The 21,209-nt window shown below is 37.7% G+C and overlaps 1 protein-coding gene across 2 annotated transcripts in view; it reads right to left on the bottom strand.

Moving 5' to 3' along the window:
* Positions 1 to 21,209, bottom strand: part of chd6 (chromodomain helicase DNA binding protein 6) — a 91,854-nt gene that overhangs the window by 66,270 nt on the left and 4,375 nt on the right. The gene's annotated exons all lie outside the window — the stretch shown is intronic.

Here is a 21,209-nt window from a genome sequence, read left to right as displayed (position 1 = left end):
ACTGAAATCTCCCAAAGAACTACACATGTATGTGTATTTAACTCTTATACAACTGTATATAAAGGTACAGTAAGTAGTGAGCACACCTTTATAAGAAGAAAATCTGAGACAAATGTTTTCTTGCAGCATCCTTCCAAGTTAATTACACTTGAGTCAGCCACTGAACTACTGCCTCACTAAAGGACACTTGCTTCAGTACAACAGTAAATAGAATAAGTTCTTTAACTGACTCTTCCCTTACAGTTTAAGTTGAAAGAAAAGAAAAAAAATGTTACACCTAAAAACTATATGGACTGTATGAATTTCATGTATCGACTGCTTCGGTATTGTTTGATAACTTTAAAGCACAGTTTTATCTGAGACTAAGTCAATATTGTCTCAGTTTAAGCAGAAATTTTTACAGGTCACTAAAGAAGCTCCATAAACTTCATGTTATACTCCACCCACACTCTCTCACTCACACACACACACACACACACACACACACACACACACACACACACACACGCAGTAAGAGAAGCCCAAACAAGACAAAGGTTTGTTCTGTACATTAAAACAGTGTGCAAAGCAGGGGATGAAAATGTTTCACTGTACCTGCCTTGGTGATGACAAAACCTAATTATTTTACTAAAAGGTCAAGTAAGTTTGACAACATTTCTGTACCGTGTTGTACTTACAAGATGTTAAAGACAGAAGTGTTTAATAATTCAATAGATCACCCACAAAGTATAAAATCTTGATTATTTTCTCATGATTTTCTCGTGTATTTTTATTCTTTTAACATACATGGCAGAGCACAGAGGCAAGTGTTTTAAATCTGGCTTATGTTCATTAATTGTATGGTACAATACAATATTATTATATTTAACCAGAATAGAGTTCCGTTTGTGATTCACATTTGAAATGGCACATTTTGAATGACCTTTATTGACTGCACTCCCATAACCAGGAGTGTCAAGATAGCATATATGGCTATATGATGCATTATATGTCTGCTGTAATATTATATGACTGTGAATCACATTTTCAACAACACAGGGGAAAAAAAGATGATAGAAACGCTGCAGAACAGAAGTTGGAGAGTAACATTGTGTGCTCCCAGCTTTCACTGAGACTCAGAGCCTGCACTGACAAAGTGCAGAAATGATAGTATGAAGTCATTTCAGAATAACTTGAACAGATCATTTTCAGGCCACTGTGCACTACTTCTGTCTCCGTTCTTACAAACCTGTGCAGCAGCATTGCCACGGGGGTTTGTGTATAGCAAAGAAGTGGAGGTGGACAGGACCAAAGATAATACAACTTATTCAACTTCTTGCCTTTGAAAAAGCATCACTGCAACTCATTCAAAATCCCCACGAGTACACCTGCATATCTTTTGAGTAGTTTTATTTTGCTGAAAATCTGCAGTTTGTCCGTGTAGCATGTTAAACAGAAGCCTCTGTCCACTTCATTAAACACACTTGATTCTAAGGAAATACTGTGCTGGGACTGCAACATTTTATTAACAAATGGCTAACATGCTGACTGGTATCTTAATTATGAGGGCACCAAAATAATTAAAGTTCAAATAACATATAGACAGTAAAGGTTCGTAACCGGATACAGCTGAGATATTGACTTTGCACATTAAGTCACAACAAACAAAAGGATATCCATGATCACCAGTAATGATGTGTGACACAGCAAACAGGCTACCTAAAAGCTTTAATATCCAGCTGTTCTAACATTACATGAATGGACAATGTCAACATTACCAGATCATTTTGGTATCCAATTCTCTATCGGGATGTTTCTATATCGTCATCCTTTCAACATCTATTTTCCTCATAAGTACAAGCTTGTTTGCGGCAAACCAATTCTGAGTGACTCACTCTTGAGTCTGCCTGAGCCAATGTGCTCTTTGCAATTGCACGAATGTAAGACCCTTTTCATCATCACAGAAAGCATTAATTCATCAGTACTAGGGCTGCTCAATTAATTGAATTTTAATCACGATTACGATCTGGGCTTTCAACGATCATTAAAAATGACTGAGCCGATTATTAGCCCCTCCCTCATTTATCCGCGACACCTTAAAGGCCGGTCCGTGAAAATATTGTCGGGCATAAACTGGTCCGTGGCGCAAAAAAGGTTGGAGACCGCTGATTAAGAGGACCCGAGGGAAGCTCGGAAAGCTAAGCAGAAGTTATTTGGAGAGTGACTGCCGTTGGTTGAAAAGAGAGTTTAAAAAAAAAAAAACTTCAGTGGTGTTGCACACTATTTTATATTATTTTTTAAAAGTCATTGTTAACCCTTTAAAGCCGGTCAGAGCAGCACGCTCCGTTTTGCGTAACTATTTTTAAATCCCTGTAGAACCTGAACCGTGTAAGCTAGCGCAATAATTTGTTTTGCATATGAAACCGGAGGAGTTGTACTTACATCTGATGCCATCAGCTTGTCCTCGGTCATGGTTTCGTTTCACATATAGCTTTGCAAAAATTGCATAAAAAGCGCTTGCAGGAACAAAAACATAATATTCCAGAAACACGCTTTGCCGATCCATCAGCTGTTCGTAACACTTCCCACAGTGAAATGATGCACCTGCTGTTTTCTTTGCAAATCTGCATCATAGGATTGTTTTTTGTTTTTCCTGCAGTATATAAAAATTGCTGTATCTCCAAAATAAAACTATGAAGACACTCAAAATAAATTTCCTGTTGTTGTAAACTATTTTTTGCAACTTTATTGTATTTAAAGTTTTGAGGGATAAGCCTCTTAAATTTCTCCAAGTAGAAATATATGTAAACAAAACAAAAGCGATTTTCAATTTTTTTTGTAGTTTATTGCACTTTTTTGCAATTTATGTAATTACTATGGACTTAATGCATACATATTATTAAAATATGGGCTATAACAGTTGTATTGATGTATAGCAACTTGAAATGCTCCCACAAATGGCACTACAGCATGTAAAAAAAAATATATAAGCTCTGGTGGACTTGGTTCTATAGTAGGTCTTAAAGGGTTAAATAAATATCGTCAAATAATCGTGATCTGAATTTCAGTGAAAATAATCGTGATTATCATTTTTGCCATAATCGAGCAGCCCTAATCAGTACGCACTGAAGATTGCTGTACTGCACTCAACATGTGACAAACTGAAACTTTAAAAACTGCACCTTTACCATATACCATACATATATATATATATATAGCAGATTATTACAGTCATCTGTAGTCCACTTTAAAGCTGTCCTCATTTTAAAAGGACAGATTACACATACATAATAATATGTATATCATGAGGCAGAATTTTAAATAATCCAAGTTTCAATTTTCTTTTTCATTGTTTTGATGTTTCATACCATCCATACCACTATTGCTTATGCTAGAACATCAAACGTGTGTGTGTGTGTGTGTGTGTGTGTGTGTGTGTGTGTGTGGGGGGGGGGGGGGGTGGGGGGGGGGGGGGACTTGCTGCATGCAACAGATAGGAAAAATAACTACAATCAAGTTAACAGTAATGACAATTTAGATTTATTTAACATCTAAAGACACAAATGTTTATCTGCAGGCCTGAACGAGCTGTACACCTTAAAGCCAACCAGGACACAGTGGCTTAAAATTTGTATTCTACGCAGAACCATTAGATGTCAAAAGCAAGAGGCAATAAAAGCAAGAGGCAATAAAAAAGGATCAACTAAACGCATACGTAAACTAAAAGAAGTTCAATTTTTCCTTTTTAAATCCTTCAGGGTTCAGGAAATCAAACTGAACATCTACTGATTATATACCTCATTTTAACAGGTGCAAACTCTGCAAACAACTGCAAACAGTTGTGGGGCAACTATGAATCTGTCAGTCTTCCAATACAAATCCACAACTACATTATACAGCCCACAGTGAAATCACTAAATTATAATTAGTCAATTTGATGTCCCCGGTTGTATGACAAATCGGTCAGACAAGCTCTTACCTTACTACCTTAAAGCCAAAAATGTTAAGTTATTATAAAAATTAGTGAACAGAATTACCCAATAAACTAAAAGGTTTAGTGTTACGGTTATACTAGAGATTGAATATGACTTAAGGCTTCACCACTATGCTAATATAGCACAAAAAAATGAAATAAATATGAAAAAAAAATGAGCCAGCTGATCAGGCAGAATTGGACTCAAATTATTGTGGGATACATGTTTTGTTTTGGGGGTTTTTTCACACTCTGTTGAGATTTACATTCTCCAAGTTACATGGATATTTTTCCAAGCACTCATAGACTAATACAACCTGGATGGTCTGCACCCTGCTGAAAGCCATAGTTTTAAATAGATAATTTTGGGACTCAAAAAAGTCTCAAAAGGCTTCAACAGCACAAACTGTAAAGGGATCCAGTTTAATGATTCAAAGTAGTGAAATGAGGCCTAACAGACACAGGCCCCAGGTACCTGTGTCTGGACACCTATCAATCAAAGCAGTTATGCCCCTAATAGTAATAGTAATAATAATAGGAAGAGGAGGAGGAGGAGGAGGAAGAAGAATTTTGACAGATGAAAATCCACATTTCATGTGGACAAATCTTAATTCTGTTTTGGTCAGCTGCTACAAAAGACATAGCTCTGATGCTTTCAAATTAGGGAACAACAGAAATCTGCACTGGATCCCCAGTTCCTCATTGTGAAAAAAAGTGAAGCATGGCCTTAATGCAACTTAATTTCATTTACAGATAACATCAGAATTCTCCTCAGTTCATTCACCTCTGAGCACAACAATGATAAATATAAACACACGTCAAAGGATTGCTCAGTGCATATTTATGAGTTTAAAACAGTGCAAAGCTATGCATGGCATTTTTTGCGATATGCAAACACAGTAGTAAAACCTGGTTTAAATGGAAACTGCCAATCCTCTACATCAACATTACCATAAAACTAAACAGGAGCACAGTACACTTGGGTGTCCAACTCAAAAAAGGTGTACACAGCACCAGTGCAATAGAAATGACTCAAAGAAAAGAAAAAGATTACCTTGTGCCTCATGTTACAGTATACAGTTCCTTCCATTCAAGTCTTTCAGTGGAAGACAAGAGTATGCCGATTTCTCTACGATATCTCCCAAACACATTTTCTCCACATACCTGAATCAGTTTCTTTTGTTTTTTTAAAGAAAAGAAAGAATGATGACCAAGAAGGACAGAAAACAAACAACTGATGTAGTGATTTACAACAGCTGAGTTATGAGGAATATTGCTGATTTTAAATTAATAGCATTTTAATCCAGGTAAGATGTTTGTTCCTAGATTTCTTTTCTGGCGAAGGACCAGATTAACAGGAGAGAGAAAAAAAGGTCAGTTAAAGACTGAAGGTGCCAATAGATGTTTGGACTAACTTAAAAGATAATCAGTGCAGTAAATGCCTTTTTCCCAGCTACTCAATTATGATTTCATTCTTTTAACATATTTAACCTATTGCCTTTTGCTGGAAAGAAAAAAGCAGATTTAGTACAGGTGATATCAATTGCCTGGAACCAGCTCCACTGTGCTTTTCAGAAAGAGCAGGTGCTCCTCATATTTTGAACACAGTGTACATGACATTCAGCAAAATCCACCTTTTGCTGCTTAACACTCTGATGATAAAATGGCATCTGTGGTGCACTACTCTGCAGCAGCAGAAACAGTCAGGTACTCCCACCACCTGCCTCACTGTACCATTAAGGATAACTGCAGTATCTGCAGAAGAAGTTCAGACTCCCCACTGTTTTAAAAGTGGGGAGCCTGAACTCCCCCACTTTCATAATCCTTAAAACAACAAACCATATTTTCTGCTAATTAGATGGTTTAATTGCAAGTGAAGATGACAGTCTGTGATTATTGATGCACTTAATTTTTGCAGTGCACCTGTCATAAAGATCAGTACAGCATATAATGCAAAGTAAAAGAAATATTAGTTTTGGATGCCCCTTACAGATATGCTACATGTAGCTATTAATAAAGAATGCTATGGTGTTTTTAAATGCCCATCGCACATTGAAAGACTGGACATCCAAGGATCCAAATATCTGGATATGTTTGACAAAGAGGCCTGAAACCTCAAGGTTTCTCATTTATTATAAGCATTTTTGCTTGAAAAATGACAACCAATTACTTTTTTGACAGCTGTACAGCTGTCACATTACCAATAATGCTGATGGACTGAAATACAGAAGAAACACATCAATAAATGTGACTCAAGCATCCCAATAATCCTTAGAGTGCCCCAAAGCACTTGCCTGAGACACTAACACTGGAGTAAGCAGACAGTGAAACCTGAAATGCAGGGCTTGTGTGATGCGTTATGTCTGTCACGTGGGAAGACGGGTCACAAGGGGGCATGGACTGAGTGAACACAGAGGGAAAGTGAAGCAGTATGAAAACAGGAAAATACAGCATACCTCATGACTTCCTCTCTCATTGCTATAAATGACAATATTTGCATATATAAGCAGTTTAGGTAAAATAATAAAAATATAAACTAGCACTCAAATTCATTGTATATTAGCAGTTAACTTAAAAGACCAATGTCAAGAGTTTAATTTTCCTCCACTTTAGCAGCTCGATGATCCAGGTGAGATTACATTATCTCCTGCACACAGACCATAGTATAGATATGACTTAAGTGTGTCGACAGCACACGTCTCTGCCACATGGGACTCAGTTATTTTTGGTGCGAAAAATCCTTTCTGTAAATACAAGTACTGCATTATACTGATAAAACTGCAAGTGTGTTTGGCCTAAATCTAGTTTAATCTCGACTTGATGCAAAGTCAGGGTTTTTCTTAAATTTAATACACAAAAGCTGAAGCCACTCAGTGTGTAAGCTGTTGTGTTTTTTAGATTTATCACTGACTAGTTTTCTTTTTTTCCTTTCATTTTTTCCTCAAATTTACTGACATATTTAGGCTGACACATAATAACTGTGGATCCTGCTGAAACATTTCAAATTGTTCCCTAACAAATGTTGGAATTCCTGATAGATTTCAACGTGCTCCTTCTGTGCCCAGTGCTGTGTAACGCTCCTAATTTTATAATTGCCTACACAGTCTCCACAACTCTTTAGGAGAAAAGAAAGAAAAAAGGTTAAAAAGAAAAACAATTTAAAAGGCAATAAAGGCCATTGAAATACTGATTTACACAGGACTTATTCTGAGATCTGTTTTTTGTGGGGTGTGGTGGGTAATTTGCTGTAGAATTTTTACTTTGTAAACTACAGACATGGCAGAGTTGCAAAAGACAAATGACCACAAATGACCTCTGCAATTATTACAACTTACCAGAGGTCCCCAGGTCATCCTAGTTCCATGATATTAGTGCTAATGATTATGACTTAAAAAGGGGGGGATGTAGAATGTATACCCATTTGTCTCACCAATGGACAAATACCTTCAACTATCACAATGGTAAATTAATATGCATCTAACACCTTTAAGTGCTGATATGAACCTTATGCAAATGTGTCTGCTGGGCAATGTAGTCCCAGATTTTATGAAGGGAAATTAGACTCCAGAAGGTTGCAGCATTGGGCCTGCTATAACCATATTTAAGTCAAATAGCATAAAGCAAACTATTTTTTTATTAACTAAAGTATTATTTTAAAAACCACATGTAGTTTAATGTCATTGCTTTTTCCAAAGCATTTGAAAATAAGGATTATGAACAAGTATGAACAAGAATTGTCAGTGTGCTTATATGTGGAGAAAATGCAAATACTGAATCATTGATGACGTTTCAACCATTTCAAGATAGCAAATCCTTTAGTGAGCTAAACAGCTCCAGTAACACTTAATTTGGATGAGAGTCAGTTTTATAACACTGTCACTCCATGGAGTAAAAATCACAACTTCAGTAAAAAGACAAAGATGATGTCATGATAGATGCACTGGCATGACATCCAATTTAACAAAAACGTTTTACCTTCTGACAGATTCAATACATTTAAAGTTAAGCTACGCAGCCATTGTACATATCCAGATCTTAGTGCATGTGACAGAACAGAAACAACTTCCTCAACATTACAAATAACTAACAAATGAATGTATGTGCATACTTAGATAATCATAGATGACAGAAAAGTGCATGAAAATGGGAAACAGCAATGTAAAGAAGGTGTAAATTTCTTGTTATAGTTGAAAGGCTGCCCAAAAAAAGAAATAAAAATGAAACAAGTCTAAATGGAAGTCAAAAAGACATCCTGTGGAGGCTTTTCCTTTTTTAAAACTTCTGTGTTACATTCCTTTATCCCTGCACACCTGTCACCCATGAATATTGATGCAAGAGCATGCCGTTTCCAAATATCAAACAACCCTCTACTGCTCACTTATTTTGCAGCCTTATGTGACAGAACTCATATGCAAACACAAACAAGCGCACATGCGTGCACCACAGGGTATGTGAACAACAAAGACTGCATTTGAAATGTAAAAAACACAGAAAACACTTGCATGCAAAAATGTCTCGACTCAGACAGAGCTGTATTGTTACAATATCGTCATAATATGCCACTCACTATATATGGTCTGTTGACTAAAAATATAAAATCAGGACAAGTTGAAACACCCTAGGAATTTAATAGTCCAGGCTTGTGTATCAACAGTTTTTTCCTTTTTACAGCTGGCAGTAACAACTTAGGAAGTATGTTATAGTTTGTGCATACTGGTAGGGCTTTGCTTTTAAACTTTCAAATGTTATGATCTGTATCAAGTGTGCATTATATAAGGACATAATTTATTTATACGTTAATTATCCACATAATAGACACAATGACATAATCGTTACAGCCTTTAAATGTGTCACACTGTATTTTTGATCAAAACATTGAAAGTCAAGTTGGAAGACCAGTAAGACAATAGACTCACATTTAATAGAAGACATAAGGGTTGCAGGGATCACAGACACGTTCAATTAACGAGCAGGAGCATTATGTATTTTCTTCTATTTGATCTCAAAAAGCTCCTAAAACAGTCAGTGATCACTGTTGACCTCCCTCGGCTTTTATTACCGCTAATCATTTATTTAAGCTCAGTTTTTAAAACCTTAGCATGTAACTACAGCCCAGCCCATGCAGCAGTATATGAATGACTAACCTCGTATTGTGGATGGATTATCTCAGTTGTTCTCCTGGCTGAAGTTTGGTCCTTTTACAGCATCCTGCCATGCGATTACATTTGTTCCTGACCACCGAGAACACTCACGTTAACTTTTATCGAGTGGGAAAAAAGTTAGCTTGTTTATATTATGCTAACATAGCTGTGTCGCTAGCGGTCACGTAGCACATCGTTATATACCAGCTAGCCCAACTTCAGTAACCCTACAAACGTCACTGCTGTTTAGTTTTCTGTCTTCATTTATGCTGGAAGTGATAACAGAGCTGTACGTGCGCCCCAGGGTGGCTGTGGCTACAATGTAGCTTGCCATCACCAGTGTGTGAATGTGTGTGTGAATGGGTGGATGACTGGATATGTAAAGCGCTTTGGGGTCCTTAGGGACTAGTAAAGCGCTATATAAATACAGGCCATTTACGTTTTAATTTGTTTCCAAAACCCTGCAGTCAGGACATGCTATATTGTATTTAGATAGAAGCTAGCGAGCTAACTCCCTGCTAACTTCTAACTCCGTTAAATGTCATAAATTCCGTTTTCATGGATGCCTGGATGTTAAACTCAATTGTTACACCTGGTAGAGCAGAACGCTGATCATTTTATTAAAGATGAAAGACTTTAGACAGTTTTTCAACTCTCAGTAATGCCATAGTGATCGTTTGATACAGTGGGGCAAAAAAGTATTTAGTCAGCCACCAATTGTGCAAGTTCCCCCACCTAAAATGATGACAGAGGTCAGTAATTTGCACCAGAGGTACACTTCAACTGTGAGAGACAGAATGTGAAAAAAAAAAAAATCCATGAATCCACATGGTAGGATTTGTAAAGAATTTATTCGTAAATCAGGGTGGAAAACAAGTATTTGGTCAATAACAAAAATACAACTCAATACTTTGTAACATAACCTTTGTTGGCAATAACAGAGGTCAAACGTTTACTATAGGTCTTTACCAGGGCCCTGTGCTTCGTACGTCGCTTACTACATCCAAGATCAAATGAAACATCCAAGACCAAATCATCGCGCTAACTCTGAGCTCGCTATTCCGGTTCCCCGAACACACCTGTTGTTGACGATTAGTATAGCTGGATGAAGTAATGTGAGATCACTGGGTGGCCCAACAGGGGCTACGCATCGATAGTAGAAACATTGATCGGCAACCCTTTGATTGGTCGGCGAAAATGTCGAAGGAGCGTGCTCGGTATTTTTCGGCAGCAGAGCAAGAACTCTTGAGTGAGGGATTTCAGGAGTTTCAGAGTTTAATTAAAACGCAAGGGAACACTGCAAAGGCTGCAAAAGCAAGGAGAGAGGGCTGGCAGAAAGTTGCTGACAAATTAAACTCGTAAGTAATTCAATAATAACAATAATAATGGAGTGGATTTATATAGCGCTTTTCAAGGCACCCAAAGCGCTTTACAATGCCACTATTCAGTCACTCTCACATTCACACACTGGTGGAGGCAGCTACGGTTGTAGCCACAGCTGCCCTGGGGCAGACTGACAGAAGCCAGGCTGCCATATCGCGCCATCGGCCCCTCTGGCCAACACCAGTAGGCGGTAGGGTAGATTTATTATATTACACTATATTATCCAATATTATATTACATTATATTATAATATGTTATATTTTATCCTCTGTCACATTAGAGCCACGACAGGACCCACTAGAACATGGGAACAGGTAAAAGTGAAATATAAGAATATTCTACAGAATGGTAATATTTATCACTTATATTGCTTTTCGTCTCTTGGAAAGAGACCCTGGAATAATCTGTTTGTTTATAACAGCAACCAAGAAAAGGGCAGAGCAAAAAAAAGACAGGTGGTGGTCCTGCACCCCCTCGTCAACAAGTTGGTTAAGTAAATAATATCCTCACGGGAAAATCGATATCTCTCTATGAGCACACTGTCGCGCTGAGCTAAAGGATCCTGTCTGTCCCGCAATATACGCTGAATTCTGAGGACTCTCCTTATCAATCTTGCACCTTCCGCAATGGGTTGCTCGCGTAAACGGACAGGACATGACTGCGACAGACTTCCCAAATCCACCTTCGCTTTTATAGCCGTGGTCTCTCATCTTGATTACACGAAGTAATTTACAATTACTACTCTGAAATATGAATTACATCTGTAATAATCACATACATGTAATAGAATGTTAATAGTACATTTCCCTTTTTTAGGGAATGACCTGTATGTATCTGTGTGACATCAATAAAAGGATCAAGTGCTGCATTATCTTCAGTTACATTGATGTTATTTATTTATGGTGAAACAGTGGTGGAATATCGCTGTTGCTTTCGTATGAATGACGCGGACATACCTGCGTGGCCGCGATCTAATCCTGTTTACATAAAGTAAACCTGCTCCCCAGCAGGTTTACGCTTACGGCTCTGTTGCTATGACAGCAAGTCCCGGATGGGCTTCGGGGAACCGAACGATCCAGGATCACGCGAAATCGTCAACAATCTCATCCAGCTAACTCACTTAGCGCGGTACGAAGAACAGGCCCCAGGTTTGCACACACAGTAGCTGATATTTTGGCCCATTCCTCCATGCAGATCTTCTCGAGAGCAGTGATGTTTTGGGGCTGTCGCCGAGCAACACGGACTTTCAACTCCCGCCACAGATTTTCTATGGGGTTGAGGTCTGGAGACTGGCTAGGCCACTCCAGGACTTTCAAATGCTTCTTATGGAGCCACTCCTTTGTTGCCCGGGCGGTGTGTTTTGGATCATTGTCATGTTGGAAGACCCAGCCTCGTTTCATCTTCAAAGTTCTCACTGATGGAAGGAGGTTTTGGCTCAAACTCTCACAATACATGGCCCCATTCATTCTGTCCTTAACACGGATCAGTCGTCCTGTCCCCTTGGCAGAAAAACAGCCCCATAGCATGATGTTCCCACCCCCATGCTTCTCAGTATTCTTCTTCCTCCAAACACGACGAGTTGAGTTTATACCAAAAAGTTCTACTTTGGTTTCATCTGACCACATGACATTCTCCCAATCCTCTGCTGTATCATCCATGTGCTCTCTGGCAAACTTCAGATGGGCCTGGACATGCACTGGCTTCAGCAGCGGAACACGTCTGGCACTGCGGGATTTGATTCCCTGCCGTTGTAGTGCGTTACTGATGGTGACCTTTGTTACTTTGGTCCCAGCTCTCTGCAGGTCATTCACCGGGTCCCCCCGTGTGGTTCTGGGATCTTTGCTCACCGTTCTCATGATCATTTTGACCCCACGGGATGAGATCTTGCGTGGAGCCCCAGATCGAGGGAGATTATCAGTGGTCTTGTATGTCTTCCATTTTCTGATGATTGCTCCCACAGTTGATTTTTTCACACCAAGCTGCTTGCCTATTGTAGATTCACTCTTCCCAGTCTGGTGCAGGTCTACAATACTTTTCCTGGTGTCCTTCGAAAGCTCTTTGGTCTTGGCCATGGCAGAGTTTGGAGTCTGACTGTTTGAGGCTGTGGACAGGTGTCTTTTATACAGATGATGAGTTCAAACAGGTGCCATTCATACAGGTAACGAGTGGGGGACAGAAAAGCTTCTTACAGAAGACGTTACAGGTCTGTGAGAGCCAGAGATTTTCCTTGTTTGAGGTGACCAAATACTTATTTTCCACCCTAATTTACGAATAAATTCTTTACAAATCCTACCATGTGAATTCATGGATTTTTTTTTTCACATTCTGTCTCTCACAGTTGAAGTGTACCTCTGGTGCAAATTACTGACCTCTGTCATCATTTTAAGTGGGGGAACTTGCACAATCGGTGGCTGACTAAATACTTTTTTGCCCCACTGTATATGGACCTGTAGCGGAGTTTAGGTCCAGACATGGCTATTGACGTCAGACTGAACAACCGGATGTGTGTGTGCCTGTGTTCTCTATGAAAATGCAAATATTAAAATACATAAATTATACATTAAAAATTATATATATAAAAAATTTTGTCCAAACTCTAATGTAATGACTTTATTTTAAGTCATTTTTAACCAAATATGACAAAAAAAAGTTTACATTTCAGGCCACTGTAAAAACGTCTCCGTTTGCTTTTAGAAATTTTATCCAAATATTAACTGAGAAATTAATCAATAAAAGACAATAGATTTTTTTTCCTCCTCCCACTCAGTAACTACCCTTTTTCCAGTAACTGTTTTACCTGTGAAATTATCTCTATAAGGAAACGGCTCTAGGATTTTCATTTTACAACCTTAAAAAGTGGGTGTTAGGGCAGACTTATTCTAAAGCAACAGACAGAAATCCTACCAGGCCATCTCAGTGGAGAGACCCATTCTTTCTTCAGTGACCTTATTCCCGTCACTCAGTCACTTGCCCTTGCACAAAAGAGCAGAAGAGCCATACTGTTGCTGAGTCTGAGAATCATCAGGAGACAACTCGCTAGAGGGATGAAGAGGAGCAGCCGGCTGTGCTAAATCAGAACCAAATTTCAGCCCCGTTTTCCCAAACGTGTGTGTGTGTGTGCTAGCTTGCACAAAGAGCGGAGCGCGCCTTAAAAATGGAACACAGCTCCTCCTCACTCCATCCCTGCTTCAGCTGTTCGACGCTTCCACGAGGGAACAAACAAAGCAGCGGACAATGGTGTCAGAGGGAGCCCTGTTTAGATTCATCTTTCTCGGTTAATTACTTATCACCTCTAAATCTTAAACCCTGCTGCTGATGACACAGTTTTCATCTTTCCTTGTGCCAAGTATCCAGCCTACCTAATCTGCTATAGTGTTGTGGCATTGACATGAGCCACACATCAGAGCGCACCATTGTGTGCTATATTTAAGGTCACAAGTGAATCCCGCCTACCTTCTCCACCCAGTGAACGACATGACCATACAGCCGCTCACTAACTTACAGCATTTTACACTGAAGACTTGAGTATTGTATTACAGGCATATAATCAATGTCTATTCCTCTATTTTTATTGGTTTTATTTATCCCTGTTTATACCCTGTGATGTGTACTCTGAAATTCCTGAATGATCTTTTTCTACATTGTCTTTTAATAAAAGTTTTCATATCAGCTCACATATGTCGACATAAAAACTGATGCTAACTGATGCTAGTTTAACAAACTTTTTTTTTTAATCGTTAGGAGAAAAATCATAATATACTTGACAATCTAAATATATGCTCTTGTTAATCCAGTTATGATGAGACATAATGACCTAAATAAATCAAAATCCAACTTCCACTACCAATACATTGGAATTTCTCATATGGATGCTTTAACAGCTGAACAGATTTCACAACGATTACCATCACCATAATTTTAATGCTACACCAAACTCTCATGTGAATGCATAGCTGCCTTCTCACCCAAATGCAAAATGCAAAGTGGGATAATCGAGAGAAGACAGTGTTGCATTTCCTCTGAGGTGCTGACTCACACTAACTGAGATGCATATCGTACAATCAGTTGATCAGTTTAAATCTAATTTCTTCTGTCTCCATCCACAGAAGTGATAAACTGAAACACTAGCACATAAACTGCCCCTTAAACAACAATAAATAAGCACACCAGGAGAAAGCTGAACATAATGAAGAAATTTAATTTATCCTGTCATTTCTTCATAACTATAATAACATAATATTTATAATCACAAGCTTTAAAACTCTTTAATAAGAGTTTAATAAGGAACATGTTATACACGTTACATGGACAGCTGATCAATTTTATGGTTGGTTTAATTTAAATGGTTCAACTGAGTAGTAAACCATCAATACAGGTTTACTGTAAACATCTCAGAGTGCAACAAAGATATCTGACGGCACCATATGCCTCAATGGTGTGGAACACTTCTTTAAGATTAGATATAACACACAGAACCATGTAATGTGTATTACAATCGAAAGGTTTTAAATTACTTGACATCCTTGCATTTTTCCTTTTAGGTGCCAACATAGTACATGCAAATGATCAACCAAAGGTTCTTCTGAAAAGCTGATTTCCTCCAAAGATTAAGAGTCATTTTTTTCACTGATGCTTTCCTCTCTTACTAAATTCCATGGTAGACCTTGCACCCAAAATTCATATTACACATTAACATTTTTCATGTGGAAAAGTTACAAATAAACACTAAGTAATAACACACTAAAAGCCTTTTTGCATGGATTACTGGTATACGATTCCACCATAACAACAATGTGCAAATGCAGCATGCAGCAAAACCACTGGGCAAAACAGTGGATCACAGATAACGCAATCTGTAGAGTAACATGGACATAGGACTGCCAGCTGGGGAAAAAAAAAAAAAGAGTTTCAAATGTCACAATAAAAGTTTCCAATGCCTTTGTTCCAGCACAACTGGATTACTTTCATGTGATCATCTTCAGCAAAGAAGTAAAAAGTTTACAAGTTGCTTGAAATTCAGCTGCACATTGTGAACTGTAGAAAAATAATGAAAACTATATGTGTGGCAGCCACGATGTTCCTGTCAAGAAAGAGGTCAGTGTAGGTTTTGTTTTTTTTGTTTGTTTTAAGTTTAATGACAAATGTGTTCATGACAATATCGCAAAATGTACTGTTTGAAAGATTATTTTCTCAGATTAAATAACTTTAATGGTGACTAAAGTTATTTTTAAGTATAGAGAATTGACAATGAATCTCCTAAACAGAGCATGTACATACATACGTACAAAATACTCAATATTGGTTACATTTTTGTTAAACCAGCATTTAAAAGTATATGTTTATTAAACAAGATCATTTATAGTAAGAGAGATTGTAGGTTTCACATGAATCTTGCATTGTATAAGGTTTACATATCCGGACATTAAGGTGACCTTCCAAATTTTCTTTCTATGAACTACAATTTCAGTTGTAAGGAAGAAGTTGTTTGTTACACTTGATGTTTAAGTACAAAAGTAATTACATTATATGTATATTTTAAAGCAAAAACAGTAGAAAGATGGACTTCGTTACTTTGACACCACCCATTTTGACTAAAGAAAACAATGAGCGATGAGCATTTTTACCATGTCCATGTCAGCGGTTTATAAAACTAGATGTGAGAAGACGGCGGCGCTTCCAAATGTCAAACCACTTGTCAATCACAAGTTTTTAGCCAATGAACATACCCCAGATAATCCTCCTTTCTGAAACACAGATTTATAATACTGTTGAACTTTTTAAAATTCAACAGGACCCAAAGTGAGTGACTGAGACCAAGACCTTGCTCACAGTGTTCAGGACAGAAAGCCAATTTCCAATAGACCTCTATCAATGTTTCATCACAAGCTTCTAAATCGTTATGTGGAGAAACTTGATGAGGGAGGGACGAAGATGTTAACTTATACCTAGAGCTGGGCGATATAAGATTTTTTCATATCACGATATGTTTTTTTCATTTCAGGCAATAACGATATCTATCACGATATAAGCCAAATAACTATATTTGTAAGATTTAAATGTGCCGTTGTTCACAAGTAAAATGTGAAATAATCAGCAGCTTGTTTTGATTTAAATATTTATTTCCCATAATAAGTTCAACAGGGTAGATGTACTAAAGAAACATGAGACTTTTTCAGATAAATAAAGGCAAATATTGCAAACTACACAAAAGGCAGCCGCTAAAGCGTTTAAGTTTCAAAATAGAACAAACGAAACAGACTAAATTGTCAATTCCACTTAGAAACAAAATATTAATTCTAAAAATAAATCTTAGTTTGTTTTACAGAAGAACAGACAAAATTGACTAACTTTTGTCAATATCAAATAAACTGAGAACTAAAAGGAAATTCTCAATCTCTCCTTGTTGTATAGCTTAGCTTTTCAAACAGTTTTAACAGTTACTTTAGTCTGACAAAAGCCGAATGACGAATTAGCGCTACCAGTCAGAGATTGAGCATGCACCGGTTTATTGTATTTCCAGACTTGCTTTCGGCACAATTTATAGTGCGCGCTACTCTTTTTGTCAGACTTGAAATAGCCGAAATACCTTCACACTACGGAACTTCTATGGCTCTTCCGTTCGACAATCTCTCCGGCATTGGAACCATCATCGGTTTTTTCTTCGGTAACCTTCGCTCACGCTCTCGGTTGATTTTTCTCTAGTCGGCACACTCATTTCCTCCGTTACCCGGGCGGCACGGCGGCTGGCTGCTTCCCAAAACAAATACACATGTGTGGCTTGGCACTTGTGCTGTACGTAACAAGTCACGTGACGTGACGCTGCAGCTGTGATTGGTTCGGCTCTGCACTACTTAATTTGGATTGGCTGTTCTTCCTCTTCTTTTTTTTTTTTTTTTTTTTTTTTAAGAGGACAAGAGCGGTGAGGTCTATTGCAATAGTTTAATTTTTCTATCGAGAAAAAGTTATTTCGCAATACATATCGTTATATCGCCCAGCTCTACTTATACCCCCGACTGAGTTTACTGATGTTGTGGAATAGGGCTGTTCGATATAATGATATATATCGGATGACGATATAAAAATATCTATTGTTTCATTTTATGCTATTGTTTGTTTCGTGGTGTCGCAAAATAAACTGTTCATGGCAATATTTTTTCATCGTTTTGATGGTCACTGTAGTGGCTATCTTAATTTCTTAAAGTTCTCTCTTTCTCTTATATTTAAGCCCTATTGTGGAATGTAATCCTGGCATTATTCCTGACTTCACACCACAAGATTTATATCATTATGTTATCAACAATAACACACATTATATTTGACAAGATATGAAGGCCTACAAAAGTTTGAATGCTTATCAGTATTTTGTGGAAAGATGGGTAACAAACCCAAGTCACTGGACTTTGCCTGGAACTGTAATCACTGGATCAAGTGGGCCACAGTCACTGCTCAGGTATTTTCCTGATTTTTATTACATTTTGATGTTGACACACTGATATGTTGGTAAATGGTTGAGAATATCTGTATTTTCATCACTAAGCGCTGCTCTAACCTCCAGTTCGCTGCTATTGATTGATTTTTCTGTTACAGAAAAAAAATTTTGAAGTAGATCTAAAGTGGGGAGACTCGAACTTAGCAAATAAACTCTTGTGATGTAAGAATGTAATCAAACTGTTGATCAGAGGGAAAGTAGTTTAAAAGTTTTAGGACCCTAGTTTCTAATGGTAGCTGGCGTGACGTTAGCTTGTAACGTTATGTCCCTACTGCAACACGCCTAGGGATGGGTATCGTTTAGGTTTTATCCGATACCGGTGCCAAATCGGTACTTTTGAAACTGTGCCGGTGCTCAAACCGGTGCTTAAAGAATGGAGAACACAAAATTGGTCCAAAAACCTCTCATGTTCAGCTGGTTTTTTGTAAAACGATAACAATGTTAGCCTTTTCTGCAGCTATGGGGCATATATGGTATCACTCTTGGCTGGAAGCAGTGCTTAAACAATGGAAAAAACACAAACTTTATCCAAAAACCTCTCATGTTTAGCCGTTTCCCTCTTTTTCTTTGGTCATTTTAGCCTTTTTGGCCAGGGTGAAGGGAGTATCTGCCATCAAACAAGAAGACAGCCGCATGTAGCTATGATGATGTTTGCTAGTTCACCTTACATGCATTAATGTAATAACGTGGTTAGCCTCCTCAACGTAAATTACACACGAACAACATTAAGCTACTCACGCAGAGAAGAACGGCTGCTGCTGCCATCATCATCCGTCATTATTTCTGCTACACTGGCAGGGCTAGGGGCCAGGATTCTCCTCTTCGTGTTTTTGGGGGATGTTGCTAACTCCGGGTCTGATAACAGGCACCACACCCACAGTAGATGCGCTTGGTGTGAGGTCTCGCAGCAAGCTATCAAATACAGCGCATTTCTCGGCTTTTAAAAAAAACGCTATGCGTCGCCAAGTGTTTCATCAGATTCGAGGTGTTACCTCCTTTGACAGTATCACAGTATCAGCTTAAAGCACTTGTTGCAGGCTGCTGAGTTTGCATATTTTGCTGTGAAGTACAGCCAGACTTTTGACCGCTTCGCCTTGGGCATTTTTAATCTGTAGCTCTGCTCTAAAAGAACGTACGTACCTGGCCGTCTACTATCCTCGGAAACGTAAAATGATTGGCTAGAAGTGTATCACAGCTCAGGAAAAAAAAGCACCGAAATAAAGCACCGAAATGTGCGCTGCTTTTCGGTCTGGTTACTACCGTTTATGTCAGAACCAGTGCCATCATGGCACCGGACACTGGTACCCATCCCTAAACACGCCTGAATAAAATTAGTAGGTCATAAGTAGAACTCTACAGAACTTGACTGCATGCTGAGGTGGCAACCCCTTACCCTACCTACTCAAGTAAATTTAAATAAATGTAAGTAAATGTGTTGGGAAAAATATACTTCTAAAAGTACTTGTATTGCACCAATGGTCATTAACTTATGAGCTGCTTTAACATGAATCAAATGGCTGAATTTTATTCAGATGTGTTGCAGTAGGGACACATGTAAAAGTTTCAGGACACCGGCCATCGAGGAATGGAGTTTTAGACACGCGTCTTTGCTTCTGGGTTTAAAAAGCGATTTCCATCTTTCATACGATCTATGGTTTAACAGCACACAGGATGAATACCCAAGGCCAGGGTTGGCATTAACGTAACTCTTCATACAAAGAAAGGGAAGAAAGTTGCTTTCTACAGCTGGAGTTTGACTAACATCGACAGACATCTATACAGTATGACAGAAGGGCATTTGAAATTGTATGTTTTTTTTCCCTTTATAAGTCAAACCACCTTTATTATAATATTATAATTAGTTGTTTACTGTTCAGGCTGAGCTTGAACACAAAACCTCCTACCAAAATATAATTATTAAGAAACTGCATAAATTGTATTAAATTATATGTTAGACAAAGAGTTGTGTTGGTGAGATCAATATTAGTTCCAAGGTGGAGTTTGTGCCTAATGAAGTAACCAATGACTGTATCTGCACCAACTCTAAGTTTATTCCAGTACCAAAGCTCTTTATAATCACTATTTCACAGAACTTGATACTGTGTAAATAAAAGTTAAACAGGTTAAAGAGTACTGTTTAAATAAATAAATGTGTACTTTTAAAATAAATGAATTTAAAGTTTAAATAAATCTAAATAAAAACATAATACAATGATTTATAAATTATTTAAACCCGATATTTAATAGATAACAACACAAAGACATCATATCAAATGTTCTAAGAAGCATTTTTGAAAATGCATCCAAATTTGAGGTCAGCAACACTTCAGAAAAGTTAGAAGCGAATGTTTTTTGCTGCTGTGTTACATCACCTCTGTTAACCATATTCCCTTTGGAAAATGATATAGTTTTAAAAGTGAGTATTTCATTCTTGATTGATACAGGATTTCAGCAGATAAACAGTTTGTGCCATCACTTTCATATTTTTCATTTCATAAAAATCTAACTGTTTTTACTGTGAGCCAGATCTGAGGAGTGTACTATGAAGCAAGATTAATGGATAGCAATAACAAACTTAAAGTCTGAGTTTTGTGTGTCACAAAGGAGACTCTCGTTTAACTTTGCTATATCACCATGGTAAATGATGCTGAACAAATAACCGGCGCAGGTTATATCCAGCGTTTCGGTTTAATAATTGACTAGATGCACCACATTTTTACTAATTCTTTTATGTATAGCATGTTTTAAGTGCAATTCAGCTTGTTTGCAGGGCAAATACATTTTATATGTGGAAGTTCTTAAGCTGCATGTCTGTGAAGATTCTCAGTCATCCAGGTCATTGTAGTCTGCGTAGTCTAAAGAAGTCCAGATGCTTTTCTTTCCAAGCTTTTTAAGCTGTAACTTACTAAAAATCACAAAAAAGCCAAGCTGTAAAGTTAGAGCAGCTCAAACTGTTTATCATATTGTCATTTGGAATGTGCATGTATTTGGTGATATGGAAAATGTATACATATTTTTATATTTGATTCTAACCTGCTGCCAAGCCACTTTTATATTGCTAGAATTGGAGCTACAAAACAAAGACCACACAGTAAGAATGCATATTGTATCAATAAAATTAATTTTACTTTAATCAGCTAATAGTCAGCATATTAATAATAATTATGAAACTTTAAATGAATCCTGTTTACAGTTTCAGATATCTAAAGTACAGCTTTTATGTTAGAAATAAACAAAGAGTGTA

Source organism: Astatotilapia calliptera, chromosome 5, assembly GCF_964374335.1.
Source record: "Astatotilapia calliptera chromosome 5, fAstCal68.1, whole genome shotgun sequence".
Taxonomy (NCBI): domain Eukaryota; kingdom Metazoa; phylum Chordata; class Actinopteri; order Cichliformes; family Cichlidae; genus Astatotilapia; species Astatotilapia calliptera.
This window is presented reverse-complemented; position numbering and strand designations above follow the sequence as displayed.